The sequence below is a fragment of the Bos mutus genome, chromosome 5 (assembly GCF_027580195.1).
Source record: "Bos mutus isolate GX-2022 chromosome 5, NWIPB_WYAK_1.1, whole genome shotgun sequence".
In the NCBI taxonomy this organism is placed as follows: domain Eukaryota; kingdom Metazoa; phylum Chordata; class Mammalia; order Artiodactyla; family Bovidae; genus Bos; species Bos mutus.
The window spans coordinates 75,545,073-75,560,070 of NC_091621.1; positions in this window are offsets into that span (position 1 = coordinate 75,545,073).

Genomic DNA, 14,998 nt, shown 5'->3' on the forward strand with positions numbered 1-14,998 from the left:
GAAGACCTTAGAGATGTGGGCTTGATCCCTGGGTCTGTAAAATCCCCTGGAGGAGGAAATAGTAACCCACTCCAGTATTCTTGCCTACAAAATCCCATGGACAGAAGAGCTTGGCAGCTACAGTCCATAGGGTCTCAAAGAGTCAGACATGACTGAAAGAATTAGCATGCACACACATAAGGGAATAAAATACATAAAACATATTTTTAATCTGAGAAAGGTCAAGAAAAAATAAACTGAAGACAAATTTTTTTAGATAATGTATTTGCCCGAATAAAAGGAAAACCAAAATATTTTAAATATGTAACATTTTATTAAAATATGAAAAATAACCTATGTATATGACATTGTTATTGTTGTTGTGTTGCTAAGTCATGTCCGACTCTTTTTGCAACCCCATCGACTGTAGCTCACCAAGATCCCCTATCCATAGGATTTTCAGGCAAGGATACTGCAGTGGGTTGCCATTTCCTCCCATAGGGTATCTTCCTAACCTAGTGATCAAGCCCATGTTTCCTGCATTCATTGCAGGCTAATTCTTTACCTCTCAGTCACCTGGGAAACCCATATTATATAACACATACAAATTTAAATATAGCATGTGGTGAAGTCTGATAAAGATATAATCAGTTTCTTCATAAAATGGCTAATCAAAATTTCTCCCACCACAGACAATACGAGTTCAGTTTTTAAACTATAAATTTCCAATTATGTGGTGGAGGGTGGGGCTTCCCCAGTGAGGCAGTGGTGAAGAATGCCCCTGCCAATGCAAGAGATAAAGAGATCCCTGAGGTGGGAAGATCCCCTGGAGAAGGAAATGGCCACCAGCTCCACTATTCCTGCCTGGAAAATTCCATGAACAGAGGAGCCTGGAGGGCTACAGTCCATGGGATGGCAAACAGTTGGACACAGCTGAGCACACAAAACATATACTTGCTATTTTTTATTTCCAGTTTTCAGAAATAGAGCCAAAAGATATGAAATAGCAATCTAAAATGATGAGCCCTAGCCATGAGGAAAGAAAGCAAGAGCTTGGACTGGGGTGGAGTGAGAAGTGAGAAGGTGGGGTAAGGGGGCAGAGGTGGTGGCAGAGGGAGCGGGAGACCATAGGAGCCCAAGCCTAAGACTAGGAGCTTGATGGCACCGTTTTCTCCTGTAGCAGAGGCTACACTTACCTCTTCCACTTTTCTTCCTCAGTGGATCAATGGGGGCTGAGTCAGGTAGAAGCCAGTGGTCAGAGATCTTAAGAGAAAACCCAAAACAGAAAGGCATTAGTAAAATTTAAATAAGAAGGGGAGTTCAGTCCATGCAAACGTTTTAAGTAGATAATAAATATTGAAATTTAGTTTAGGTTCAGAAAGTAGAAGAGATTGCAGACCTTTAAAAGCAAGTTTGTAATAGCCAGGACATGGAAGCAACCTAGATGCCCATCAGCAGATGAATGGATAAGAAAGCTGTGGTACATATACACAATGGAGTATTACTTAGCCATTAAAAAGAACACATTTGAATCAGTTCTAATGAGGTGGATGAAACTGGAGCCTATTATACAGAGTGAAGTAAGCCAGGAGGAAAAACACCAATACAGTATACTAATGCATATATATGGAATTTAGAAAGATAGTAACAATAACCCTGTGTACGAGACAGCAAAAGAGACACTGATGTATAGAACAGTCTTATGGACTCTGTGGGAGAGGGAGAGGGTGGGAAGATTTGGGAGAATGGCATTGAAACATGTAAAATATCATGTATGAAACGAGATGCCAGTCCAGGTTCGATGCACGATACTGGATGCTTGGGGCTGGTGCACTGGGACGACCCAGAGGGATGGTATGGGGAGGGAGGAGGGAGGAGGGTTCAGGATGGGGAACACATGTATACCTGTGGTGGATTCATTTTGATATTTGGCAAAACTAATACAATTATGTTAGGTTTAAAAATTAAATAAAATTAAAAAAAAAAAGCAAGTTTATTTGAATGTCAAAAAAGATAATTTGTAAGACTTCACCTTGCACTGCTTCCCTGGTGGATCAGTTGGTAAAGAATCCACCTACAATGCAGGAGACCTAGGTTCAATCCCTGGGTTGGGAAGATCCCCTGGAGGAAGACATGGCAACCCACTCTAGTATTCTTGCCTGGAGAATTCCATGGACAGAGAAGCCTGGTGGGCTGCAGTTGATGGGATCGCAAAGAGTCAGAAAAGACTGAGTGACTTTCACACACACACACACACACACACACACACCTTCCACTGAAGAGGATGTAAATTTGATCCCTGGTCAGCGAGCTAAGATCCCACATGCTTTGCTTTGCGGCCAAAAAATGAAAAATCATAAAGCAGAAGTAATATTGTAACCAACTGAACAAAGACTTTTAAAAAGGCTGCATCAAAACAAATCTAAGAAAAACAAAAAAAGAAACTTTAAAGACAACACTAAATCGGAGAACAGAAGGCAGAGCATGGACCAGGTGCTGATTTAGATTCAATACAATCAGGTGATAACTTTTTAGGAGACTTTTCCGATAAATTTTTTTCAGTTTTTCTCTTCTCCATTCTTATATTTTTTTCCTACCTGAGATATTATTTCCTGGGTCTTCCCATTTCTTTAACTTCAGTTGTTGGATTAATGCCATAAGTACAAATTCAATCATGCTGCTTTATAAATTATTTAATCAGTGAAGTGAATCCTTTGTGAAGCATGTCCATAAAATCAGATGGGTAAGAAATTCTTGATCCTAAATTAGGACTTGAAAATTTGAAAAGGTGGCTTTGTGATATACACTTTGAATACATATCAGAAATCATCTTCATTTAAATTTCCATCCTATCCTAATTCGTCTGAGTTCAATAGCAACCTTTATCTCTCCTTTTATTTAAGTTCTGACAGTGAATCTTTAATGGTGCCCATGGCTTGTGACACATATGGTACACATTTTAGTTTATGTGTATTATGTATTAGTGCACATATTATCATTTACACCAAAGTTTTCTTCCTGACTTACAGACAGTCTATCCTGACATTTTCAGGCTGTTTTGTACAAGAAGTAAAAATACTCAGACTTAATTGAATGTATATTGTTTGTACTTGTTCATTCAGTCGTGTCTGACTCTTTGCGACCCCATGGACTGTAGCACGCCAGGTTCCCTGTCCTTCATCATCTCCCAGAGCTTGCTCAAACTCATGTGCATTGAATTGGTGATGCCATCCAACTTTCTTGTCCTCTGTATATTGCTTGATACCCACTAATTTCATTCATTAAAGTAATAATTATTGAGTGTATAATGTAACTAGGTCTCTGCTACACAGTGAAGATGGACAGCCACTGAAGCCCAGGTGTTTAGTCTATTTGAGAAAAGTATAGAAATGATTATAGATATCTGCATAGCAGGCAGTGATACGAGTGTGCAGCTTGAAAAGAAAAACACAAAATCAAATCCTGGTACAGGTTGAAGTAGGGTGGACGGGAAAAACAGATTTTTAGAGGTAGTAATTGATTGGAGTCCTAAAGAATTACTAAGAAGGTAACAAAGTTATGGGCAGAACAAGCAGTCCTTGTGGCAACAGAAAGCATTGCATTAGGAGGGCAGTGAGAGGAAATAAAACTGAAAGGGTGGCAGGAGTGAGGAAGAGTTTTGTGTTTATGTAAGGAATCTTATTGTCACTTCATAGACAATAGAAGCTTACTGGGTTATATAATAATATGAGATTGACTGATATGCCTTTTGAATATATAACTGACAGCTGTGCAGAATTGGAATTGTCTTTTCAGTTCAGTTCAGTTGCTCAGTCGTGTCTGACTCTGCGACCCCATGAGCTGCAGCATGCCAGGCCTCCCTGTCCAACACCAACTCCCAGATCCTACCCAAACTCATGTCCATTGAGTCAGTGATGTCATCCTTCCATCTCATCCTCTGTCGTCCCCTTCTCCTCCTGCCCTCAATCTTTCCCAGCATCAGGGTCTTTTCAAATGAGTCAGCTCTTTCAATCAGGTGGCCAAAGTATTGGAGTTTCAACTTCAACATCACACCTTCCAATGAACGCTCAGGACTGATCTCCTTTAGGATGGACTGGTTGAACCTTCTTGCAGTCCAAGGGACTCTCAAGAGTCTTCTCCAACACCACAGTTCAAAAGCATCAATTCCTCAGTGCTCAGCTTTCTTCACAGTCCAACTCTCACATCCATACATAACTACTGGAAAAACCATAGCCTTGACTAGAGGGACCTTTGTTGGCAAAGTAATGTCTCTGCTTTTTAATATGCTATCTAGGTTGCTCATAACTTTCCTTTCAAGGAGTAAGCATCTTTTAATTTCATGGCTGCAATCACCATCTTCAGTGATTTTGGAGCCCCCCAAAATAAAGTCTGTCACTGTTTCCACTGTGTCCCCATCTATTTGCCATGAAGTAATGGGACTGGATGCCATGATCTTAGTTTTCTGAATGTTGAGCTTTAAGCCAACTTTTTCACTCTCCTCTTTCACTTTCATCAAGAGGCTCTTTAGTTCTTCTTCACTTTCTACCATAAGGGTGGTATCATCAGCATATCTGAGGTTACTGATATTTCTCCCAGCAATCTTTATTCCAACTTGTGCTTCTTCCAGCCCAGCATTTCTCATGATGTACTCTGCATATAAGTTAAATAAGCAGGGTGACAATATACAGCCTTGACATACTCCTTTTCCTATTTGGAACCAGCCTGTTGTTCCATGTCTGGCTCTAACTGTTGCTCCCTGACCTGAATACAGGTTTCTCAAGAGACAGGTCAGGTGGTCTGGTATTCCCATCTCTTTCAGAATTTTAAAAAGTTTACTGTGATCCACACAGTCAAAGGCTTTGGCATAGCCAACAAAGCAGAAATAGATGTTTTCTTAGAACTCTCTTGCTTTTTTGATGATCCAGCAGATGTTGGCAATTTGTTCTCTGGTTCCTCTGTCTTTCCTAAAACCAGCTTGAACATCTGGAAGTTAATGGTTCATTTATTGCTGAAGCCTGGCTTGGAGAATTTTGAGCATTACTTTACTAGTATGTGAGATGAGTGCAATTATGCGGCAGTTTGAGTATTTTTTGGCATTTCCTTTCTTTGGGATTGGAATGAAAACTGACCTTTTCCAGTCGTGGCCACTGCTGAGTTTTCCAAATTTGCTGACATATTGAGTGCAGCACTTTAACAGCATCTTTTCTGTTCCAAATCTCTGCTTTTAAAAATAAAAGACAAACCTCTGTTTTTTCTTGTTACTCATGTCTGCCTCAGAACAGAAACTTAGGTTGTAATTTAGAATCATTGCTAAATATATCAGTATAAATTAAAGTGACTAAATAAATCAATGTTCACATTAATTTTCATATTCAAGTGGCCCTCTGCATCCATGAGTTCCACATCCATAAATTCAACCAACCACTGGTAGAAAGTATTGAAAAACAAAATTTCAGAAAGTTCCAAAAGGCAAACCTTGAATGTGCTGCACACTGGCAACAATTTACACAGTTTTTATATTGTACTTAAGCTATTTGTACAAGGTTTGCTTTGAATCAGGTATCATAAGTAATCTAGAAATAATTTAAAGTATATGGAGGATGTGCTGAGATTATATGCAAATTCTAAAGATTTTGGTATCCATGGGGCATCCTGAAACCAATCTTCTAGGGAGGCTAAGGGACAATTGTATACTCCCAACTTTAACCTTGCTAAAATCCTTGGAATATTTCTTGAGGGAAAATAGCAAAAAGAAAATTCCAACAAAAACTATGTGCAATCTGAGTATTTAGATTAATATAACATTTATAATATTTATTTATCTATCAGTCCTGTAACAAAATGCATTTTAATAATTAACATTTTCTTTTTCAGTAAGAATCACTAAGTAATAAATTTCCCAGTAATAAGACTATCTTCAATTGAAATAACAATATAGCTCAAATGGACATATTTCATTAATTAAATCTTCCACTTTACTCAGTTCTAACAGACTAATTCTAAGAAATGCAAAAGTTTTCTCTTCGTTTATGAGAGAAAGGACATTTTCCAATTTTATTCCAAACTTAAAATGGCATATATCCATTCTTTTATATTTTTGTACTGTATTATTTATTAACCCTTTTAAAATTCTAAACTTTCCCAAACTTTCTAATTTCACACACTCCCAAGACTGAAATGCCTATCTCTACAACCTTAGATTGGGGATTTTTCTAGAATTTAGCTAGAATTTAAATATGTATTTCTATAAACTTTGCCAGCCAGAATATTTAGGAATATAATCTTGTATTTCCTCTTTCTTTCTCAGTGAATCTGTAGTTGATTTTGTACCTCAAAGACCTTCACTTACCTAAGGTTACAGACATTTTTATAAATCTATTTTTCCAAAAATAGGAATCAAAACAAAGAGTTTAACATTTAAAACAGAATTAAATACAAATATTCAAAATATTTGTAGAGTGAGTAGCTTTTTTTATATATGAATCTCCCATAAATCTTACCTTGTGTGTAAATTTCAAGTCTGTAAAATATAATTCTTTGATTCTGTAATTGAAATGTTAATCAAGAAGACAAATTGCTTTTACTTATTATGTTTTTGCTTTTTTGTTGAAGTATAATTGCTTTAGAATGTTGTGTTAGTTTCTCTTAAACAGTGAAGTGAATCAGCTATATGTATACATACATTCCCACCCTCTGGAGACTCCCTTACATCCAACCCCATTCCACCCCTTTAGTCATCACAGAGCACCAAACTGAGCTACCTGTGCTTTATAGCAACTTCCCACTAACTAACTATTTTATACATGGTAGTGTATATGTCAATGCTACTATCTCAGTTTGACAAGTTATTTTTAAAACACATCACTTTCAACCAGAAAAAAACAAGAAATGGTGGTGGGGGGGGGGTGTAAAATCTATAATGTGTGTACAAATAGACCTTATTATATACATATTATTTTGTGTTTATGTTCAGTTACTCAGTCCTGTTTGACTCTTTGCAACCCCATGGACCACAGCATACCAGGGGGCTGTTCTTCCCTGGCCTTCACAATCTCCCGGTTTTTGCTCAAACTCATGTCCATGGAGTTGATGATGCCATCCAACCATTTCATCTTCTGTCACCCGCTTCACCTTTTGTTCTCAATCTTTCCCAGTATCAGGGTCTTTTCCAAAGAGTTGGCTCTTCCCATTAGGAAGCCAAAGAATTGGAACTGCAGCAACAGTCCTTCCAATGAATATTCAGGGTTGACTTCCTTTAGAATTGACTGGTTTGATCTCCTTGAAGTCCAAGGGACTCTTAAGAGTCTTCTCCTGCACCAGAGATGGAAAGCATAAATTCTTCAGCACAGCCTTCTTTACAGTCCAACTCTCACATCCGTACATGACTACTGGAAAAACCATAGCTTTGACTATAGGGACCTTTGTAGGCAAAGTGATGTCTCTGCTTTTTAGTATGCTGTCTAGGTTTGTCATAACTTTTTTCCAAGGAGCAACTGTCTTTTAATTTCATGGCTGTAGTCACAATCTGCAGTGATTTTGGAGCCCAAGAAAATAAACTCTTTCAGTGATTCCGTTGTCTCCCCATCTACTTGCTATGAAGTGATGAGACTGGAAGGCATGATCTTCATTTTTTGAATGTTGAGTTTTAAACCAGCTTTCTCTCTTCTCTTTCACCTTCATCAAGAAGCCCTTTGGTTCCTCTTCACTTTCTACCATAAGGGTGGTATCATCTGCATATCTGAGGTTATTTATATTTCTCCCGCAATTTTGATTCCAACTTGAATTTCCTTGATTCTGGCATTTTGCATGATGTATTCTGCTTAAAAGTGAAATAAGTAGGGTGACAATATACAGCCTTGACATACTCCTTTCCCAATTTGGAACCAGTCCATTGTTCCAGGTCCAGTTCTAACTGTTGCTTCTTCATCTGCATACAAGTTTTTCAGAAGACAGATAAGGTTGTCTGGTATTCCCATCTCTTCAAAAATTTTCCAAAGTTTGTTGCAATCCACACAGTCAAAGGCTTTAGCATAGTCAGTGAAGCAGAAATATATGTTTTTCTGGAATTCTCTTGCTTTTTCTATGATACAGCAGATGTTGGCAATTTGACCCCTGATTCCTCTGCCTTTTCTAAATCCAGCTTATACATATGGAAACTATTGGTTCACATATTGTTGAAGCTTAGCTTGAAAGATTTGCAGTATTACCTTGTCAGCATGTGCAATGAGTGAATGGTGGGGTAGTTTAAACATTCTTTGACATTGCCCTTCTTTGGGATTGTAATGGAAATTGACCTTTTCCAGTCCTGTTGCCACTGCTGAGTTTTCCAAATTTGCTGGCATATTCAGTGCAGCACTGTCACAGCATCATCTTTTAGGATTTAAAATAGCTCAGCTGGAATTTGATCACCTCCACTAGCTATTTACTTAAATAATTAAATAGCTTTAAAGAACCATTCCTGAGTGGATTAAGGTATTTAAAATTTTTTCAAGATTTGTAAAGTCCCTTGCTAAGCCTAGTTAGTCAGCCTTGTCTAACTCAATGAAACTAAGCCATGCCTTGTGGGGCCAGCCAAGACAGGCGGGTCATGGTGGAGAAGGCTGACAGAATGTGGTCCACTGGAGAAGGGAATGGCAAACCACTTCAGTATTCGTGCCTTGAGAACCCCATGAACAGTATGAAAAGGCAAAATGATAGGATACTGAAAAAGGAACTCCCCAAGTCAGTAGGTGCCCAATATGCTACTGGAGATCAGTGGAGAAATAACTCCAGAAAGAATGAAGGGATGGAGCCAAAGCAAAAAGAATACCCAGCTGTGGATGTGACTGGTGATAGAAGCAAGGTCTGATGCTGTAAAGAGCACTATTGCACAGGAACCTGGAATGTCAGGTACTTGAATCAAGGCTAATTGGAAGTGGTCAAACAGGAGATGGCAAGAGTGAACGTGGACATTCTAGGAATCAGCGAACTAAAATGGACTGGAATGGGTGAATTTAACTCAGATGACCGTTATATCTACTACTACAGGCAGGAATCCCTCAGAGGAAATGGAGTAGCCATCATGGTCAACAAACGAGTCCGAAATGCAGTACTTGGATGCAATCTCTAAAACGATAGAATGATCTCTGTTCGTTTCCAAGGCAAACCATTCAATATCATAGTAATCCAAGTCTATGCCCCAACCAGTAATGCTGAAGAAGCTGAAGTTGAATGGTTCTATGAAGGCTTACAAGACCTTTTAGAACTAACACCCAAAAAAGATGTCCTTTTCAAGATGCAAAAGTAGGAATGCAAAAGTAGGAAGTCAAGAAACACCTGGGGTAACAGGCATTTTGGCCTTGGAATATGGAATGAAGCAGGGCAAAGATTAATAGAATTTTGCCAAGAAAATGCACTGGTCATAGCAAACACCCTCTTCCAACAACACAAGAGAAGACTCTACACATGGACATCACCAGATGGTCAACATTGAAATCAGATTGATTATATTCTTTGCAGCCAAAGATGGAGAAGCTCTATACAGTCAACAAAAACAAGACCAGGAGCTGACTGTGGCTCAGATCATGAACTCCATATTGCCAAATTCAGACTGAAATTGAAGAAAGTAGGGAAAACCACTAGACCATTCAGGTATGACCTAAATCAATTCCCTTATGATTGTACAGTGGAAGTGAGAAATAGATTTAAGGGCCTAGATCTGATAGATAGAGTGCCTGATGAACTATGGAATGAGGTTTGTGACACTGTACAGGAGACAGGGATCAAGACCATCCCCATGGAAAAGAAATGCAAAAAAGCAAAATGGCTGTCTGAGGAGGCCTTACAAATAGCTGTGAAAAGAAGAGAAATGAAAAGAAAAGGAGAAAAGGAAAATTATAAGAATCTGAATGCAGAGTTCCAAAGAATAGCAAGAAGAGATAAGAAAGTCTTCCTCAGTGATCAATGTAAAGAAATAGAGGAAAACAACAGAATGGGAAAGACTAGAGATCTCTTCAAGAAAATTAGAGATACCATGGGAACATTTCATGCAAAGATGGACTCAATAAAGGACAGAAATGGCATGGACCTAACAGAAGCAGAAGATATTAAGAAGAGGTGGCAGGAATACACAGAAGAACTGTCCAAAAAAGATCTTCGTGACCAAGATAATCACAATGGTGTGATCACTGACCTAGAGCCAGACATCCTGGAATGTGAAGTCAAGTGGGCCTTAGAAAGCATCACTATTAACAAAGCTAGTGGAGTTGATGGAATTCCAGTTGAGCTATTTCAAATCCTGAAAGATGATGCTGTGAAAGTGCTGCACTCAATATGCCAGGAAATTTGGAAAACTCAGCAGTGGCCACAGGACTGGAAAAGGTCAGTTTTCATTCCAATCCCAAAGAAAGGCAATGCCAAAGAATGTTCAAACTACCGCACAATTGCACTCATCTCACATGCTAGTAAAGTAATGCTCAAAATTCTCGAAGCCAGGCTTTAGCAATATATGAACTGTGAACTTCCTGATGTTCAAGCTGGTTTTAGAAAAGGCAGAGGAACCAGAGATCAAATGGCCAATATCCGCTGGGTCATCAAAAAAGCAAGAGAGTTCCAGAAAAACATCTATTTCTGCTTTATTGACTATGCCAAAGCCTTTGACTGTGTGGATCACAATAAACTGTGGAAAATTCTGAAAGAGATGGGAATACCAGACCACCTCACCGGCCTCTTGAGAAACCTATATGCAGGTCAGGAAGCAACAGTTAGAATTGGACATGGAACAACAGACTGGTTCCAAATAGGTAAAGGAGTACATCAAGGCTGTATATTGTCACCCTGCTTATTTAACTTATATGCAGAGAACATCATGAGAAATGCTGGGCTGGAAGAAGCACAAGTTGGAATCAAGATTGCTGGGAGAAATATCAGTAACCTGAGATATGCAGATGACACCACCCTTATGGCAGAAAGTGAAGAGGAACTAAAAAGCCTCTTGATGAAAGTGAAAGTCGAGAGTGAAAAAGTTGGCTTAAACCTCAACATTCATAAAACAAAGATCATGGCATCTGGCCCCATTACTTCATGGGAAATAGATGGGGAAACAGTGGAAACAGTGTCAGACTTTATTTTGGGGGGCTCCAAAATCACTGCAGATGGTGATTGCAGCCATGAAATTAAAAGACACTTACTCCTTGGAAGGGAAGTTATGTCCAACCTAGATAGCATATAGAAAAGCAGAGACATTACTTTGCCAACAAAGTTCCATCTAATCAAGGCTGTGGTTTTTCCTGTGGTCATGTATGGATGTGAAAGTTGGACTGTGAAGAAGGCTGAGCGCTGAAGAATTGATGCTTTTGAACTGTGGTGTTGGAGAAGATTCTTGAGAGTCCCTTGGACTGAAAGGAGATCCAACCAGTCCATTCTGAACGAGATCAGCCCTGGGATTTCTTTGGAGGGAATGACACTGAAGCTGAAACTCCAGTACTTTGGCCACCTGATGCAAGGAGTTGACTCATTGGAAAAGACTCAGATGCTGGGAGGGATTGGGAGCAGGAGGAGAAGGGGATGATGGAGGATGAAATGGCTGGATGGCATCACCAACTTGATGGACATGAGTTTGAGTGAACTCCGGGAATTGGTGATGGACAGGAGGCCTGGCGTGCTGCGCTTCATGGGGTCGCAGAGTCGGACACGACTGAGCGACTGAACTGAACTGAACTGTTTGTTACATGTAAAGAATGCTCTGAACTTTATTGGTATACAGTACCCATTCTAGAAAATAAAGCAGCAGGCCCCAACCTTTTTGGCACCAGGGACGAGTTTTGTGGAAGACAATTTTTCACTACTTTTTTTCTTGAGTTTTGGGGAACAGAAAACTTGCTTTTAATATACAGATCACTGGACTGAAAGGACCTGCCGTGAATCTGATCCCAGTGAACATAACTCAATGATCCTTATTTACAACTTGACTTTATTGAAATGAGGAAATCCTAGACTTCAAGATGAACAGATTTTGAATGTGGAAAATATGTGAGTTGTGTTTACATCTTTCCCACATTGTGTTTCCAAAGTTAGCCACAAAAATCTCTCCTTTTCTCATGTTCTCTGCTATGTATCTATGGTTACCTTCATCAAAGCATGTAGTTTATTTCCCTTCTGCTTGAACTGGTCTTATGGCTTGTGTTAACCAACACCAAACCTTAAAACTATTTAAATCTTGAGCTACCTACACCATAGAAAAATAAAGACATTTCTGTGACCATATTGGTTTAGAAGTCCACTGACTAAAAGGGATGTTGAGTGAGCAACAAATTAACCCTTCCTGGACAGGGAGGCCTGATGTGCTGCAGTCCATGGGGTCTCAAAGAATCAGACACAATTGAGCCACCGAACTGAACTGAACTGAACCCCATCTCAGTTATAGGTTTATCACATCTTTTTCTGTTCAATACTATTTTCTTTCTCTTCCATTAAGAGCCCCTTTGACACAATAATCTCTGTCTCAGATACAATTTCCTTGGAAGCCTGACATACTAAAAAAAAATTGAGATTTGGGGAATTTATCGATATATTTTTCTAGATATAAAATCCACTAGGATTCCTCTCCTGCTTTATTCTTAAATTTGAGTGGCACCCCTTATGTGTACTTTCCAGAGAACTTATTCTTATTCTAACACTGCTATTCTACCGCAAAACTGCAAAGGCCATATAGTCTTTTGAGTTCCCCACTATTTTTATTGAACACAGAACCATTATTTATGATTTTCTAAGGTTACCAGCATAATGTCACCTGCCATTAATCAGTATACTATGCTTCTGCCAATGCTTCTTTGAATCGGTATATGAGAAGATATATGTAGCTATGTGTTTCAGGGCATGAGTTGTGGCATTAAGATGTGTGCATTTGGGAGCTCAGCTCGGTGCTCTGTGGTGACCTAGAGAGGTGGGATTAGGGGCAAAGTGTGTCATTTTAGTCACTCAGTCGTGTCTGACTCTTTGAAACCCCGTGGACTGCAGTACACCAGACCTCCCTGTCCATCACCAATTCCCAGAGCTTACTCAAAATCACGTCCATAGAGTCAGTGATGCCGTCCAACTGTCTCATATTCTGTCGTCCCCTTCTCCTCCTGCCTTCAATCTTTAATGTGTGTATATTTATACCTATAGCTGATTCACTTTCCTGTATAGCAGAAACACAACACTGTAAAGCAGTTATACTCCAATAATAAAATTAAAAAATAAATTAGAAAAAACATATCTGCATCAAATTCTAGGTCTGTTACTAACTTGTTCTACAACCTTGGAAAGTTAACCACTTCTCTTTTCTATAAAATATTGCAATCTACTTCATAGGGTTATCTTGACTAATGCATGTAAATACTTAGCACTTGACACATAGTAAATTTTAAATATATGCTCAGTATTATTCAGTTCAGTTCAGTCGCTCAGTTGTGTCTGACTCTTTGCAACCCCATGAATCGCAGCACGCCAGGCCTCCCTGTCCATCACCAACTCCCGGAGTTCACTCAGACTCACGTCCATCGAGTCAGTGATGCCATCCAGCCATCTCATCCTCTGTCATCCCCTTCTCCGCCTGCCCCCAATCCCTCCCAGCATCAGAGTCTTTTCCAATGAGTCAGTATTATTACTTTATCTTAAAATCTCTAGACTGTCAAGGAATATATTTAATTTGGGGTAATTTTTGTTTGTACAGGCAAAATTAGTGCATATTTATAGGAGCTTTCTTGCAACTATCAGCCAGCATACACCTCTTCTTCTGAGAACCTCCCACTCTCCAACACATAGAGCTATGGCCAAGGTGATGTGTTTTCTGGGCTTAGCTTTTCCTTAATGTGCCATTATTTACTATTTTTTTTCTACTGAAATTAAATGAGAAGAATCTCTCTCATAATACTCATAATAGAAGCCATAAAATAGGGGGCCTGAGAATAAATATTGTCCATGTTTTCTATTATATGGAAGAAACCTATATTCATGAAAAAAATTTTTTAAAACCCCACCCTGAGACAGGCAGAGAAAAGGAATGGATCACCCTGGTAGAGTTTAAGTTCCAGCTCCAGTTTCCCCTGTGGCTAAGCTACTCCATCTCCTTTCTTATGGTTTGTTTATTCAAACTTTCTTTCAATGTTAGGGGCTAAGCAAATATATTTCCAAAAGTTCTCCCTTTTTGCCCACACTAGGTTAAATTCTGTTTCTGTCACTTGTAATTAATAAACTCTACCTGAAATATAACAAGTAAAAGGAAAGGAAGATAGTAAACAAAGAAAAGAGTGTAGGTAATTGAATGAAGAAATAAGGGGAGAGGAAGGAGTGCAAGATAGAAAAAAGGGAGGTAGATTAAAAAAGGTTAAAAAGTTAATGTGATATTTATGAAGAGTGTGCATTCAACCATCATAATTTCTACATTTGCCATCATTATTTATAATAAAAATACCTTTAAGTCATACAATGTTTCACAGTTTATAAGAAACTTCAAATTTTCCTTCTCATCTTAAATAGTAGCTAACATCTACTGGACACACTCTTGTCTTTCTCCTAAATGCCTCAAACAGATGATCCTGCCTAATCCTCAAACAACTATGAGCTTCAGCTATTATCCCCATCTTGTAAATTAGGAAACTGAGACTCATAGAATAACCGGCAGAATCTTAGGTATACTGATAGTGCAGTAGAAGTATTTGAGTCCAGGTGGCTCAGATGGTAAAGCGTCTGCCTGCAATGTGGGAGACCTGGGTTCAATCCCTGGGTTGGGAAGATCTCCTGGAGAAGGAAATGGCAACCCACTCCAGTACCCTTGCCTGGAAAATCCCATGGATGGAGGAGCTAGTAGCCTACAGCCCATGGGATCGTGAAGAGTCAGACACGACTGAGTGACCTCACTTTCTTTTCTGGTCTATTATCTCTTACAGCAAAAGTCTCTCTACTGTTACCTATGACAATAAATCATATGTTATCTTAAATGAAATGAATATTCCTTGATATAAACTTCAAGCTTCAACATTAGGAAGCAATTGAAAAA